At 41.2% G+C, this 15,978-nt stretch overlaps 1 protein-coding gene across 2 annotated transcripts in view; it reads right to left on the reverse strand.

Moving 5' to 3' along the window:
* nrcama (neuronal cell adhesion molecule a) overlaps positions 1-15,978 on the reverse strand; it is a 41,466-nt gene that overhangs the window by 13,089 nt on the left and 12,399 nt on the right. For both annotated transcript variants that reach the window (XM_028399396.1, XM_028399397.1), the window contains exon 2: positions 10,768-10,817. The gene's annotated coding sequence lies outside the window, so the exon portion shown is untranslated. The remainder of the gene's footprint in view (positions 1-10,767; positions 10,818-15,978) is intronic.

The raw sequence follows: 15,978 nt of genomic DNA on the forward strand, positions 1-15,978 counted from the left end.
GCAAACTGACTAAACGTATCGCGGATTCTCGGCTGAGTGGAATTCTTTCCAATATCTGCTGGCGGAGGCTTCGCTGTTGTAATGTTTTCTTGCTGTGGAGACCATAAAGATCGGGAGGCAGCTTCTCCAGTCGGAGTTCATTGATACGAGCGAACGTCCAGTTACTATGGCAACAACCAACGTGCCACACCTAATGCATGTCGCGTAGCATCCGCGCACTATACTACAGCTGTAGCTGTTGTTGCCTCGTTGCGCTTTCTTTGGCTTTCTTCGTACTCTGGCTTATGGTGACAGACGTTGAAGCTATGTTAGGAACGTGCTGCTCGACATCATTTAACTGAATACCACTGCCTTCCACCATTATTGTTATTGTGGGCTCACATGTGCGCGCTTGCAGGTGATGGTGAGAAATGCGTCATCATGTCGAGGCACTAATCGCCATAATCGATAAGTGGCAAATATTAATCGGTGACATTTTTTCTGATGATTAATTGCACATGATACAATTTTGCACAAGCCTACAAATCGGTGTGTCAGTGCACCCTGACGCAATTTAAGACCGCTCTGTTTATATGTGAGTGTAGTGTACAGAACATAGAAGTCTATAAAAATGAACTATAGGCAAACCGGTATAAATATTTAGTCTGAGCTACAATGGAAAGTTTACGTTGATGCCATTCTCTTGACCTTGATATCCAAAGTGGGGAATCTTGTGTCGTGAAGAGCCCATCATTCTGCTAACATTAGGACTTAGCAGGAAGAGAAGTCAAAACAAATTTGATTCCTGTTCTAGTAACTTAAACAGCTTAAAGCGATGTGGACGAGCCCGTCCTCTCTCTCCTCTTCTGTAGCTTCTAAATGTAGATTTGATTTACTTCATTGCTTTGTTCTCCATGAGCACTGCTGCGAAGCATGCCCTCTGCCTACCACGTGCTTGCCTGTAAACATACGACGTGTGAGTGCGCTCGGCCGGAACGATCACAACTCCTCTTCCAGCTACATCTGCAGCGAGCGCACGCACAAACAGAAGTCAGTGCATCGTATGGATCAAACGAGCGCTGTATTGTGGTGCCTCACAGAGGGATGCAAATTGATGTGTACAGCTCTTACACAATGTGATTTGCCTCACAGACAGAAAGAAATGATGATTTGTTTTTCCCTGTTATGGCCTCTGTCCTGCAGTGTGCATACAGTTATATCATATGGGCATTAATAGGCTTGAATTTATTAGCATTTACATTCATCACAAGACATTTATACACCACGTTGAACACATTTTTAAACTTCCTGGTCATCAAAATGACACTTACTTATGTTTGTTCCCCTGTTCAATGTGGCTATTCAAACCTGGGTGTAAATAGCATTGTTGACTATCACTTAATTATTTATTTTTGCACCAAACCTTGCAATAAATCAGTGAAACACTGTTACCGTCTGTTGTCGGTGAGACTTTCATATGGAGCCAAACTGCAGATTAGGCAACCTCTGAGATTTTTGATCTATTTTCATGATTGGACAGGTGTCTGTTGTCAGCCTTGTGATCATGTCATTGCCCGGGGCAAACACATATATTTAATTCCGGTATTTCAACACACTGTTCCTAGCTTTTCACAAACAGATCGACAAACACACATACACACTGCTTTCAACAGAAACATGTGGAAAATGGATGAGGGATCTTTTTCCCTAAAAAATCTGTTTGTGATTTGTACATTTTACATAAAGATCCTGAGAGAAAAGTGAGGCTATATGTGTAGTTGTGTTTGGCACAATTTGTGGAATTACTTGATTTATACGTTGGTTTCACCCTGGGGCAAGACACAGTTATCCTTGTGAACAAATACTTAATAAATTGGTAGAACGCCTTGGAAGAACCATTCACTGTGCTTAACAGGTGAAAACACTTCTTCAGTCATGTCAGAGACAATCTAGCCACATCCTGTCCTGCACTTCACCTTGCTGAAAGTACACAACACTACACTGCTTACATCAGCTTGCAGTAAAATTAACAGAGTGTCAGTGTAACTGCAGGTTTGTTTACTCTTTCTCTCTTCTTTTTAGTCCAGTAGTAGCACTCTGGCAGCTGCTGTCCATCATTCACAGATACTTACACACCTCAGCATTTCTGATAGGAGACTTTTGATTATAACAACTACAAAACTGTCTAATATGCATGTCAACAAACACACTGATGGTATTTTTCAGGTAAAAGCAGATGATGAAAACTGGACTTCTGGAGTCTTAAACAATGAAGATTGACTCCTGGGTGTCCCTGCCTCCTTCATCATTCATGCACATACACACACACATTGTATACAGCTAACCATGTGTGGCAGAGATAAACAGAAAGATAGATGTGCATCTAAAGGTGAAATGGTTGGTTACATCTTCATTCTGCAGGAGAGCAAGTGTGTCTGATGAGATAGGGAGAGTGTAGTAATGAATACACACTCAGAAAGTATAGTGTGTCAGATTTTATCTAGCAGACCTAGGCAGAGAGTGTGAGCTAATATAACCCCGGGACGCTGCTAATTACGCTGACACGTCCGATTGGATATTACTCTCACTGGTTAATCGAGTGGGAAGACAACAGGGAGGGAGACACAGAGCCACACAACTGAAAAGGCTTCAGATGCAGCCCATGCGTGCCAAATCTACTGATCTCAATGTGAAAAAGGCAATACGATCATACAAATGAATTAGCCCATCTTCAGAGTAATTACAGCAATGCTTCATGCGGCTGAGAAAGATATAGCCTCCCCCAGCACAGTGATAGAGGCCTGATAACAGGCTGCACTGGACCTCAGGGAGATTTCTCTGACACAAAGACACAAAAAGAAGAAGGAAGAACAGCTCCGAGTGTCACTCCAACTATAAGCGAGGTAAACCTTAACTATGAGTGTAAACAAGACAGTCTGTGCCGTTATATGACCACCACAATCGCCAGCCTATCCTTCCTCCTTATGCTGACTTTTGTGTTTTAGCCAGAAATGACATGCATGTAGCTTTAAATGTGTATTACTGCTTACAGAAAATCATGTAGCAGAAAGACACCTGCTACATTGTAGCATGATGAACACAGAGCAAGAATATGGAGCATTAGATTCAGCTGTAGGGAGGTATTTCCTTGTTACAATGGCAACAAGTTTAAGAGCTATGCACAATGTCACTGGTATATTGGCCAATATTCAAAGACTATGTACCAGAATCAAACCAGATTGGTGCATCCGTAATGGAAAGAGAATGAACTACTTTATAAAACAGAGATAATTGCCAAGTAATTACTCCTGTTGAATCAAACAAATCCCCATTCCTCATTTGCTCTCATCTTTTTGTGCCAGACCCAGGTCAAATGTCTAGATAGAAGATGGCCTAGAGGCTTAAAAAAACACAGTAGGCAACACACTTTTAGCATAGACACAAACAGATGACACACACGCACACACAGAATTTCCTACCATGTGCAAATGTCACCATATCCATATTTTCACAGCCAGAATGTCACTTGGTGTTAACCAGCACATTGCCTGGACCTCCATGTTGGTAATGCATCATGAGAATAATATGCATGATCACACACCATGAACTGTAAGAGTAGAGGACACACACTCCCTCGTACCTGTGTGTGACACACTCAAATGTGTTTATAAAGCCTGTTAAGTGAATATTTGTCAGTTTAAGGCGATGCTATGAGGATGTACTGTGCAGTGTGGTGGAAGACATATCTCCAGCAGCAATGTTATCTAATGAAAACACACACAAACACACACATATTCATCCTGGAGGTAAGTGGACAAAAATATTTTCTCATTGCTCATTTTTCCTCACAGGCTACAAACAAAACAAAGATGATGATAACAAATAGGACTCAAAGAAGGACAGCTAGTAGGCAGGTCATGACTCATCCTTCTCTGTCCTCTTCTTACTGACTCAGGGGTCAAAGCCCAGAGGTCAGGGAGTCAGCCGCGGGCTCTGCCCTTCCCATTTTGATGAATCTATCATTTCCTCTTTAACTCATTTCCTGTCTCCCTCTTTGATAGCCTTCATAAACAAAGACCACTAGTAATCAGGTCCGGTGGGAAGGCATGGAGATTCCAAATGGCTGATGTTGGACCTTTCAAATAGTTAGGGTTAGGGTTAGAACTACAGAAGAACTACAGTCTTTGACACTTCTGCACTATGGTAATAATAAAAGGCATTCTATTGCTTCCCATCTCAGCACCAGAGGTTGCTGCTTGATAGAAACACACAAGAAAGCACCAGGAAAGAAGTTCTGACATCTGTGATGGAAGTGTGAAGATTGCCTCTCGCCATCATGGCTGTATCTCACTGAAGGCGTGAAAAATGTTTGATATAAACCCCACCTGAATGCTGTCACTAACAGATCAGCAGAGTATCATTTCTCAGACAGTGCACAGTAACAAACCAGGAGCCTTCATTAACATATGAGTCAATGTGCCACAGGCTTACTTCTGTAGATAATCTTTAGTAATCTTTAGTGACCTGCTGACTTGTCAGTGAAACTGGTTCCATTTAACTGTTTATGTGTTGATTCACTCTCAGTGAAATTACCCTGGATAAAGGTCGATCATTACAACTGCAGCCAACATTTCTCAACACTGCGATACATGACGTGACGCCAGCTGACACAAACCTAACAGTCTCTCTGCCTCTCAGTTTGCAAACCCTACAGCAACGTGCTAAGTTGGTCACTACACAGCCTTCAGTCTCACTGAGGGATGACAGCCTGACGAGACAGATGAGGGAGGAGAAGGAGGAGGAAGAAGAAGGAGGCAGGAAGAGGGAGGGATGGAAAACAAAATCATGTGCAGTCACATCAAATAATGGTGACTGAGATATTTCCGGGACAATAGACTGAGTCAGACTGCTGTCAGCCAGACTGGACTGGAGTCTTTCTCTCATTTGTAGCTCTGTACTGATACCAGTCTGTAAAGACATCGTATATATAACCAGATTAAGCACTGCACTGTTACTATTTCTCTGGTAACCAGGTCACCAAAACAAGAGCGCTAAACCGAGACAGTCCCACAAACACATGGAAATGAACAGCAGCCCCCCATATCACTGTTAATTCACATTATGGTACCATGTGTCCCCCAGAGGAAGAATGTGCATCCGATTTTCTTTAAAAACCCTCATGAAACAATGACACTAAAAACACTTGTGACTGTGCTTCTAAAAAGACAACAGGGACAGGAAATCAGGACAAACAAAAAACAGTGCAGACAACACCAAACAACCACGTTTGTGTTACTGATGCCTGAGGTTAGAACTTTACCTCGCTGGCTAGCAGTTCACTCACAACAGATCCTGCAATCAAGACAAACTGAACTGTAGGTGATAGCATTTTTTATGTATAAGGTAACATTTATACAACATAAAAAGAGTAAGAGAGTGTAATAAAAGTCTTATGTTGTCTCTCCTTGTAGCTCCATTTCTCCTGAGAAGGATATAGATTCCTTAGCTAGATGCTATACACCCTTACATGCTAAATGCATGCTATATTTTGAGTGTGCAACAGTTCACATTAAGTACATTGTGTTTATTAGCAAATTGAGCTTTTTCCATCTGTGCATTTGTTTTTAAACACTGTAAGATATGTTTTCTAATTAGCCAGAGAATGTCTGTTAGTGCAGACTATGACCCTGCTTGACTGTGCATGTATGGAATGTGGACTCCTTGACTTGCAAGCGACACTGGGAAATGCACAAGAGCTTATTGCTAGAAGACAGTAACTTCTATTGATGTTGATGTAATGGCGTTTCCAGGAAAATATTATTTACACATCATGAGCCAATGTATCAGTTTGAACATTTTATTTCTTTTCATCAGAGCTGCCAGAGTTCATGCGTGATGCTCTCCCACTGACCCGCTCTATCCAGGTTTCCTTGTCAAATCTGGAACCAGCAACTAATCAAGGATTACAAAAGCTTTCAGAGAGCACCATCATTAATATGCTGACTTCATCACAAGCCATCCGCCACACTGGAAGTTAACGTAAGAGAAGCTTTTGCTACGCTAACACCACTTCTTTTCAGTGAAAATACAGATCTGGCCATCCCTTTGTCTCTGATAGCCCCCAAACCGGATCACACACAGCCACCTAATCAAAACAAACTATCTCAGCCTCTCTTGTACACACACACACACATACACACACAGGGCCTTCCCATTTTAGGTTCAGTTATTCTAGCACCACCAGCACAATCCTACTGCGCCTGCTTTTCTCTGAGGCTTTGTGAAGTGCTGATGGTCAGCATGCACCGGGCCATGTCTGCCCCCCTATCCACACCTCTATCACCAACCCACGGGGGGCTTTTGTCCTTCCTTGCTGTTTACCACAGGGGATAATGCTGAAATGGCAGGGGTGTTCCAGCGCGCCAAGGTGACACCTTCAGCATGTGGCTAGGCTGCCACCAGGGCATGGTTTATGCAAAACAGGAATAAAAAAAGGACAGTGTTACCTGTAATTGATAAAAGGAACTTCTAGAATATAAGAAGCTTAAAGTTCATACACTTTCAAATTTATATATAAATAATGATTTCATGAACTCTTGTAGATCATTATAATTAGGTCAACTGTGTTCAACCGACCTGGTTATAGTAATCATATCCTTATTATAAAGGGTATACACTGCATTATAAAGGGATATCTATGTAATTTAATTACTCTAATGTTAAAGCTCCTTTACATCACACAGTACATGACTGGCATATAATGCTACAAAGCATATTTATGAATAAGAAAATTAGGCTTAACTTCAGGCCTACCACTTTCAAATGTAACCCTGCTGCAGTAGATTCCCAAACATCTCATAAATCCCTGGTATGAATGACTTGGCCATATTATTGTCATTTCCTGTTCATGGAATGTGAGCAGCCTCACTTTCACATGTAGTGAAGTGCAGATGAGTTCTGCCCAAGCGGCAACCTTCGGGGCTCAAAGTGGAAGCCCATGCGGAAGTGTCAAAACTTGTAATTCACGCTGCAACAGCTGGGGGTTGGCTCCAAAAGCGAGTAATTTCCCATAGACTCCCATGTTAAAATGGCCGATTTCACAGCAGAAAAGAACATGTTTACGGCCTGGTACAAAAAATCGCTGTGGTCTCAGATGATAGGTTCTCTTCTAGTGTCAATTGTAGGGGGGGTGAATTTTTTTACAACTCACTCATTTCAATTGTATTCGGACTTAAAATTACGCCTAATTATGGGCGTTGCCGCTTGAGTGACATACAGTTGACGTATCACAGCGTGAGTTTCCTGCTTCCACGATCGCCCGCCCCCCTAAACCCCGCTCGTGCCCCCCCTCTTTGTCCATATTCGGAGTTTTAGTTGACGTGACGCTGCCAACATGGCGGCGGTCATCACGTCCCGGAACCTCCCACTGAGACTCAAAACGGCTCTTCAGAAACAAACGGGTGACGTCACGGAGGCTCTGTCCATAGTTTTTACTGTCAATGGTTCTGCCTCAGGCACAGTCCTGTGAAAAAGAGGGATCCTCTCTCAGAAGGTGAGAAAATAAGGAAGCTGAGGACAACATTGAAGGTATCATTTCCACTGTGGAACAAAGGATTGTCTTCATTTTGTGAAAAAACAAAACAAAAACAAAAGCCACACAATAAATGGGGTTGGGTTTGGGTTGATGTGAATTTAACAGGAATAGATTCAAATATGCTGTAATGTTTGAACAATTGCATTGAACAACTGCATTGCATTTTAAGTCAACACATTCCTACATTTTAACTAATGCTAGATGCTGAATCATTTTCAATAAGAATACAAGTGGATTTTATTTGATTCAGTCTATTTCCTAGTCTTCTTGAAACTGTTCCTGTGTCATAACCATCAAACAAACTTTATTTATAGAGCACTTTTTCTGATGGTTAGATGCTTCACAGATCATTTCATCAGCTGAAAATGATAATATTAATGAGACAGATGTATGAGGACAAGACTAAAAAAGAGATTCAAATAGCAGAGTTTGAGTTATACAAGTACTACATAGCAATAGAAGCCAAAAAACTATAAAAAGGGAAAAATACATTTAGAAAGAGTACATAAGAGCAATTAAAAGTATACTTGAATATAAAATATATAAAGCACAAATAAAGGGGACTAAAAAGAAAGATACTAGATGTGATCATTCAAAGGAATATAATAAGTAAAAGCCAAAATATTAAAATGACAGTCACCATTTTTGACCACCATGAACACAAAGAAATCAATCAATCTCATGTTATGTTTCCCTGGTGAGCACGGGCTGCATGTCTGCAATGGGAATGGGTCCAATGACTTTGACCCCTGGTCAAATGATGGAAACATGACAGTGATGACGACTAAGTGGAAGCAAGTTGCACAGAATTCTATTTTTTAAAATGTGGTTTATTAAAACATACTGGCTGCTCGGTTTAACACTGCCACAGGCTGTGTAATGAAACCTGCCGCATCGTGTGCAGCCCCCAGGTGGGACAATGTGTAAAAAAAATGTGTATTTGAAATAAAGCAGCATGCACGCTGGATAAAAATCAATGGTCCCATTCCAATAGAGTGTGGCAGTGGACACATAAATCCATCTGTAAACGAGCCGAGTCTCATTGCTATTCCTGGTTGCTTTGCTAGGTAAAAGGTATTGATGAGCAGATAGATGCACATGGCCTTGGTACGTGACTGAGTTACTGTGTTCAATTTGTGGCTGTCCTTCAAAGGGAGGGACTTTTATTGTTTCAAGAACACATCTGGTTGTTGTTGATGGATGGTCATCGATGGATCAGATGCCAATCAGGATGAAAAAAAACAGGGAAAGATGGACTGTAGAAAAATGTTGACAGGAATGAAAAGGGCATGATGTGAAAGAGGCAGGAGGTGAAGGGGGAGGGGAGGGGACTGATTGACGGTGTTATAGCAATGCTACAAGCAGGCCTGGCCCCTTTTTTTCCCCCTCCTCCTCCTCCTCCCATCTGTTCGTCAGGATTACTCACAGAGGAGAGGAGCAATCCATCATCGCAAACATGTGAAATCAAACCACTTCTTCCTGACATCTTCTCAGTTAAATAAACTGCTCTGAAAATGACTCTGGCTCCACGCAGTATAGTGGACTGCTCTCATGGGACTGTTCAGGTAACAATGATCGCAATGAGAGGTGGAAACATTGTAGTGATGTGTTATGTAACACTGCTGGTCTACTTACTAACACTATTGCTCCCTGCTGACAAATATATTTTACAGCTTTAAACAACAGGCTGCCTCTGTGTTCATTATTACAAGCCTGATGTTCCACAAAATATGTGTGTGTGTGTGTGTGTGTGTATGCCTGAGTGAGTTAAGTGGCATTGCTGCCCGCCCTCCTCTCTGTTTGTGTGTTCAGCAGCAGGTGACACCAGGACATGTGGCTCAAGTTTTTTTACCCAATCCTATTCAAACACATGCTGAGTAATCACATTGTCCTTTCACCTTTCAGGCTGCAGACATATTGATGGCTGTTTTTTTTTTTTTATTTATTTACTGAATAACAGCTAGATGATAGATGCTCGGAGCACCTGCTTCATACACTGTTAAAAATACTGGTAAATTACAGTCAAGTAATAATACCTTAACAGCTAAAAATGGATGGTTGTTATTTTTCTTTACATATTTACTGTATTTTGTATTTTTATTAATATGTTTTTTTTTAATTATTCTTGCAACCATAGCCACCAGATTTTTAACCATAAAAACATGATATTTTTACAGTGTACGTTACCCTAGAAATGCATCCACATGCATTACTCCTGCGACTCCTCTACCCATGCTGTTACCATGGTAACAAGTCCCAGTGGCACAGCTGGCATGCACACATTCACACAACCTATGTTAGTTTTCCAGGAATCTCACTAATAACAAGTGATAACAACCATTCAAAAAGTTGTCTGGTCCAGAGCATCAGAAATGAATACTATGCATATGCGTAAGATGCTATACATGCGCAGTAGGGGCAGTATGGGGATGTCAGTCATTGATGATCGGTAGAATTTAGACATTTTTAAAAATTAGAAGCTAATATTTTGTATGTATATTCCTGAAAATATAAGTTAAGGACAGTTAAGTGAGGATCTGTGCAGGTTTTTATGCTGCCAACATCAGTGATATTACACAAATGCTGTGAACTCCATCACTGTAATCTTAAGAGCTAATGCTAGTAGCAGGGTGTGATTTTTATCCATTGATGTAATAATCTAATGCTTTCCTTGTGATTTCAGCACCAGGGAGTACACAACACACACACACATCTAAACAACCTCATGGTCACACAAAGATTCCATCTAACATTAAGCTACATTTGCTTTGCTAACTTGCTGCCTGCTGATGCTGCAGATACATACAGGGCACAGCAACGAGCGCGGAGGCTATAAATCAGTCGCTGCCAGCTGTGACTCACGCCTCAACACTCAGCAATTTCATCCTCACAAACTGACCTTTCTTATTCAAGCCATGATTTGAAAAGTCATGACAAAAAAAGGGTTCTGTGCATATAGTGCCTTAACCTCCTGAGGGTAATACTCAACAAAAGGAGGCAAATAAACACAGGAACAGACGTGACATCAGCAGAAATCAAGATGCATTTAGAAAGCAGCTGCAGAGGCATGATGAGGGAGCAAATATATACACAGTTTTTGTCTCTGCTGAGCCTTTCTGATCCATTTGCACTGCAGTGTTGTTTATATGCAAAGGTGTTGATTTTAAATGAAGACTTTACTATCTTCGACTCACCTGTGAGGGTTAAATCTCAGCTGCTGCCTGTCCTAAAGTGATGGTCAAACCTGGAACAAAGTGGAAAAAAACATCCATGAATGGTTTTAGCTTAGATTAGCTGTTAACATACAACCACAACATGCTGCTTACACACTGATGCCTTAATCTGATGGTGTCATATAATAATGTATGAAGACATGAATGAAAGCTGCAACAATTAACTTATTTTAGAGCTAACTTCATTCATCACATAAGGCCAAAGTCACACACCAGCAAGCACTGCATGACTACATGAGCATGTCCTCCTCTCTCTCCAGGGAACACACAGTAAATGACTGCACAACACCAGGCCTTTGATCAATAACCAAAATGTGTCCTGTCATTTTTATTCTTATATATATATACTTTTACCTCCAGCAGGGGACACACACACACACACACTCTCTGCCGCACCACCTCCAGCAAACATGCCTCCTTTCGTGACCGCGAATGCATTATCATAATCTCCAGAGAGAATTTCCATTCATCTCACATTAGCAAAACAAATGTGACAGACAAAGAACACCGGCCCATTTAGACGTGAAGCCATTAAAACTGTAGTTAGCTCCGAGAAGAACGGCGCAGGATTATGTGAGTAGCCATTAATAAAGCCGGGGGTTGAGCTGTTTGAACTTATCGGGTGATGTAAAAAGACGAGGGGAGGGAGTGTCGCTACCCCAGCGATGACATGGAGACGGAACCCAACCTTGACACATGACCTGTTACCATAGAAACAGAGGGATGCAGACAAAAAAGGAAAGAGGAAAGAATCAGCACCTGAGAGTTACATCAATACAATTTAACGTACTGTGACTGAATGATCTCAGGTTGAACTAAATAATGTGAACTTATCTGAAGTGATATGCAGTGATCTTATGTCAGCTGCACTGAACCAAATTGAAACAAAAACCAGAGGGGGCAGACGGAGATGAGAAGAAAGTAGAGGGGGTGGGTGAGTGTGGGGTGAGGAGAAAAGTGTGAGATGTTAATAAACGGAGACAGGAACGCACCAAAACATCCGAAAACTGTGGTCATAAGAGGCAGAGCGAGGATGATGGGAGAAAGAGTGTGTGAGAGGGAGAGAAACGGCAAACCGACATGAAAAAATGAAGAGCGAGCGGGGATCAGAAACATGCATTATTAACAGGCAAATCTAAAAGGGCTTCATCATCAGAGCAGAAGCGAAGCGAAGAAGAGGAGTGCTGGGAAATGACAACAAGAGCAAACCTAGCCCAGCTGACCCCATGCTCCAGAATGTTACCATGGAGACAAGGATACCAAGCAACAGGAAAGAATGCCATTTGTTTTTTTTAAAGGGGTAGTACAACATTTGGCAACATTTAACTTGCTAGCAGGGAGTTCATCTTAAGTATGCTAGCTGTCAACATGCAACATACACAAGCAGCCCCTTATGATGTCACGAGGGGATAAGATAAGGCAGGTTCAAAAGCGTAAAGTTGGACTGTGTTTTTTAACTATCAGACCATAATAGGAGTATATACCTTCCTCCAGACAGGGGTGTGGTCAGGAACAGTACATTTACATTTAAAGCTACAGAGCACCTAAAACCAGGGGTGTGTTGTCATGTTATAAAGACTACTTGTGTGGCTTTTTAAGCTGAGAATTGAACAGAAAGGAGGCATGTTAATGTGTGAAAAGGGGCATACTTCTGTGTCTTTAACACAGATTTATTTAAAAAAACATTATGTAACAGTATATTAATATTGCAATAGTTGGAAGATGCATCAGTGAACAAAGTGTGAAGCTACCTTCCTTATTAATTTTGTATTAAAATAGAGACACAGCATAAAATACACTGATTCCTGCTAACTTTTTGGGTTTATTTGTAATGGTACTTCAACCTCTACACTGCGTAGTACACTCCTGAGTAAAAGAAGAAGTCATGAAGCAAAAAATAGATCTGATCTGAGTAAAAACTATCTCTATGACAACAGTGTGTATGTGAAACCAGTGGAGTTGAAGGCCACTGTGTCCTCACAACAAATACAACATGATCCCTATGTCTGATTAGGAATAAGCTGTGCGCCCCAAGGCCGGTACAATACCACTTTGATTTACTATCTATCAGCCGTTTCAATTAGCCTACAGAGTTTATGGATCCACCGGGAACTGGTAAACTGTGTGTGTCTGGAATTGTAGGTGTGTATACATTTTTTTGAGGCTGTGCTAAAATAACTGACCCCGGGGCATGAAAAAAAATGTGTGTGTGTGTTCGTTGTAATCCCTCAGGCTAAAGGGCCTCAACAATCAGCGACAGTAGCAGCTGCCCGAAAAACACACTATGACTGCCTGGCCTCCTTACCTACTTCTACCTTCATGTCATTCCCGTATAGTACAGTACAAACACACAGATTTTAAGCCAAACAAACAGATGTTAATGGGTGGAATGGGCTGAAGAGGAAGGGTTGTGTACATGTGGGACAAGAAGTGTATCCACAGTGACTAGGCTGTCAGCTCTGTAGACAGTAGCACCTGGGTAGTGACAACTGTCTGTAGGAGCCCGAAGGTTGTTTTGTTCACTATCAGACACACCATCTGTGTATGGTAAGATTTGGTGCATGGCTGTTTACTATGTGTGTGTATACTATGACCTTATACATCATGCTTACATGTTCATTTAGACACAGAGAATGACAAATGACCTTATTAAGATGGTTGCCAGGTTGGGTTTAGTGCACCATGTCCATTGTGTCATATAGACACATGGCTCCCTTAGGGTCCAGTTCCACTAAACTTGATATTAAAGGTTAAAATTACACTTCATATTTTGCACTGTTATACTAAGAATTCTTCACACATTCGCTAAGCTCTGGAAACAGTTTACAGTTACAAAAAAATGGTAAGATCGTAAATAAATAAAAGTCTGAAAAATGTCACAAGCTAGTGTCAGGTTGGCCTTTCCAGCACAGAACAGATCATTCCTGTGTAATGTTTCTGTGTGTGTGTGTGTCCAAGACTGAGAGGGAGGGTTGGTTGCCATGACTATTCCGAGGGTTTTTAATTTTAACAGTGAGTGTGTTTATGTGTGTGAGCATCCTTCAGATGACAGACAACACACACACAGTCTAGTCCCACACAAAAAGAGAGCTGGGTTTAATCAGAGTGATTTACTGCCTCCTGGAAGTTGTTTTTTCTCACTCACTTCCCTTCAGAGGTTAAAGGGACGATTCTTCTATCCGCTCTCTTCCCACTCGACACCACACAGCGCACACAATGGAGTCATCAAGGATTTCACACACTGACACAGCAGCGTTAGAAAAGATAAATCAAGATTAAGGAACAGTAGGATGTTGCATTTTTTCTGCTTCTGATCTTTTGCTAAGCTTTCTGCAGAAGTCTTATATATATATATATATATATATATAAAAAAGACTAGCAGCACCAACATGACATGGATGAAGAGAAGAGTATAGTATATATATATATATATATATATATATATATATATATATATATATATATATATATATATATATATATAAAAGACTAGCAGCACCAACATGACATGGATGAAGAGAAGAGTAGGAGGTCTGGAGCAACAAAGATGTCTGTCTGACTCCATTAAGCCAGGCACAGTGTGGGATGAAGCTGCCATGGAGTTTGATTTCGATGTTAATTTCTGGACCTCTGCAGGCTGTGGAATGGAAGGGTGTCTGGAAGGCTGTAAAACCTCATTTACCACAAACATGCACTGCTACACACAGGACCTTTGTAACGTTTTACACAACACAGACCCATGTAATAAAGCACTGTTTGACTCTCACGTCATTTCACATGTTAATCATACTAGTAGAATGAAAAAAGCTACTTCATTGTATTAATTACTGGCTACTTTTGGTTAGTATTCACCAATTAAGAGAGCTAGTGACACACTTAACTTCTCTAACAATCTATGTAGCAAGAAGGCTACAATTTGTCCACCCTGTGGACACAAGAGACGCACAAATATAATGAAATTTCACATTGACTATTGCATTCTTGTGAAAGTGGAAAATAAACATTAGCCAAATTGCTATTGTTTTCATAATATTTACGTTAATTTTTATCATTTTAATTTAATCTTTAGTGGTTTCTGTGGTCCAAGTAACTTTACCAACATTATTAGCACTTTATGTCTCCATCTTTTACAAGAAGAGAGAGAGAAATAGGACTGTATGAGACATTATCGCCATGGAGCTCAACAGAGCAGACATGACATGACAAAAAAACCACTGAAAAAACATGGAGAACACAAGAGAGAATGTAAGGGAAAGCAAAGATGGTGGAGACAGATGTAGCAGAAAGCAATGAGAGTGAAAATGATTGGAAGGTGATGAGACAGGAGAAGAGTGGGACTAAAGGAGTGAGGAACAAAAGGTTTGTTGACCAGGGTGCGCAAACAGCGAAGGGTCTGAACCTATAGGATGCCCGGGAGATGCCTAATATTGACCTGCATATCCTCCGCCTGACAGAGGGAACAGCGGAGAAAGAAGAAGAAGATTGAGGCCTTCTAATAATAGTAACACCAGTGGAGAGGGTTTTCTCTGTGGTTTCATTAATTTAGGACTCCTCACAAAAACCTTGTTCTCAGGCGCTTTCTGTGACAGTGAAGCGCAGACATTACACCCACTACCTCTGTCTGTATCTGTAACCAAGAGAGATTAAAGTAAAGGCAATGTCACTTTTTCCTAATGGCTCAACACAGTCACAGCATGATGCTGGATTGTAGCTTTAAAGCACCATCCTCTGCCAGCCCCTCACAGCTGTGCATCCTGCAGCAACAAAACGCTCTCAGAAGAAAAATATTTACTGGAAATGTGAGATGACAGGAGATGACACTGCTGCATTTGCTATATTTAGAAAATATCAGGAATGTGTGCATTTCATCTTGCTTTCCATTTTAAAGTATGCTTCCCTCCTGGCTTGGGTTTTTTTGTGCATATATGCATAGGGTATGGATCGGGCTGCTGACAGCAACACCAAACATGGTATTTTCGTGTCAGTGTCACCCCGACACCTCAGCTATTTGTGAGGAAATGCCTCATTTTTTAAACAGTGTGACCTTTATGCATAGATAGATTAGCATACGACCGACAAGACACAGGTGCAGGCACCTCTGAGCCTGTTTGAAATTACTTTTCTAATTAAAGTCTAAGGATCGTGATCTTGATCCAAACCTAATTGCCCCTC

The sequence above is a fragment of the Parambassis ranga genome, chromosome 2 (assembly GCF_900634625.1).
Source record: "Parambassis ranga chromosome 2, fParRan2.1, whole genome shotgun sequence".
Classification (NCBI taxonomy): Eukaryota; Metazoa; Chordata; class Actinopteri; family Ambassidae; genus Parambassis; species Parambassis ranga.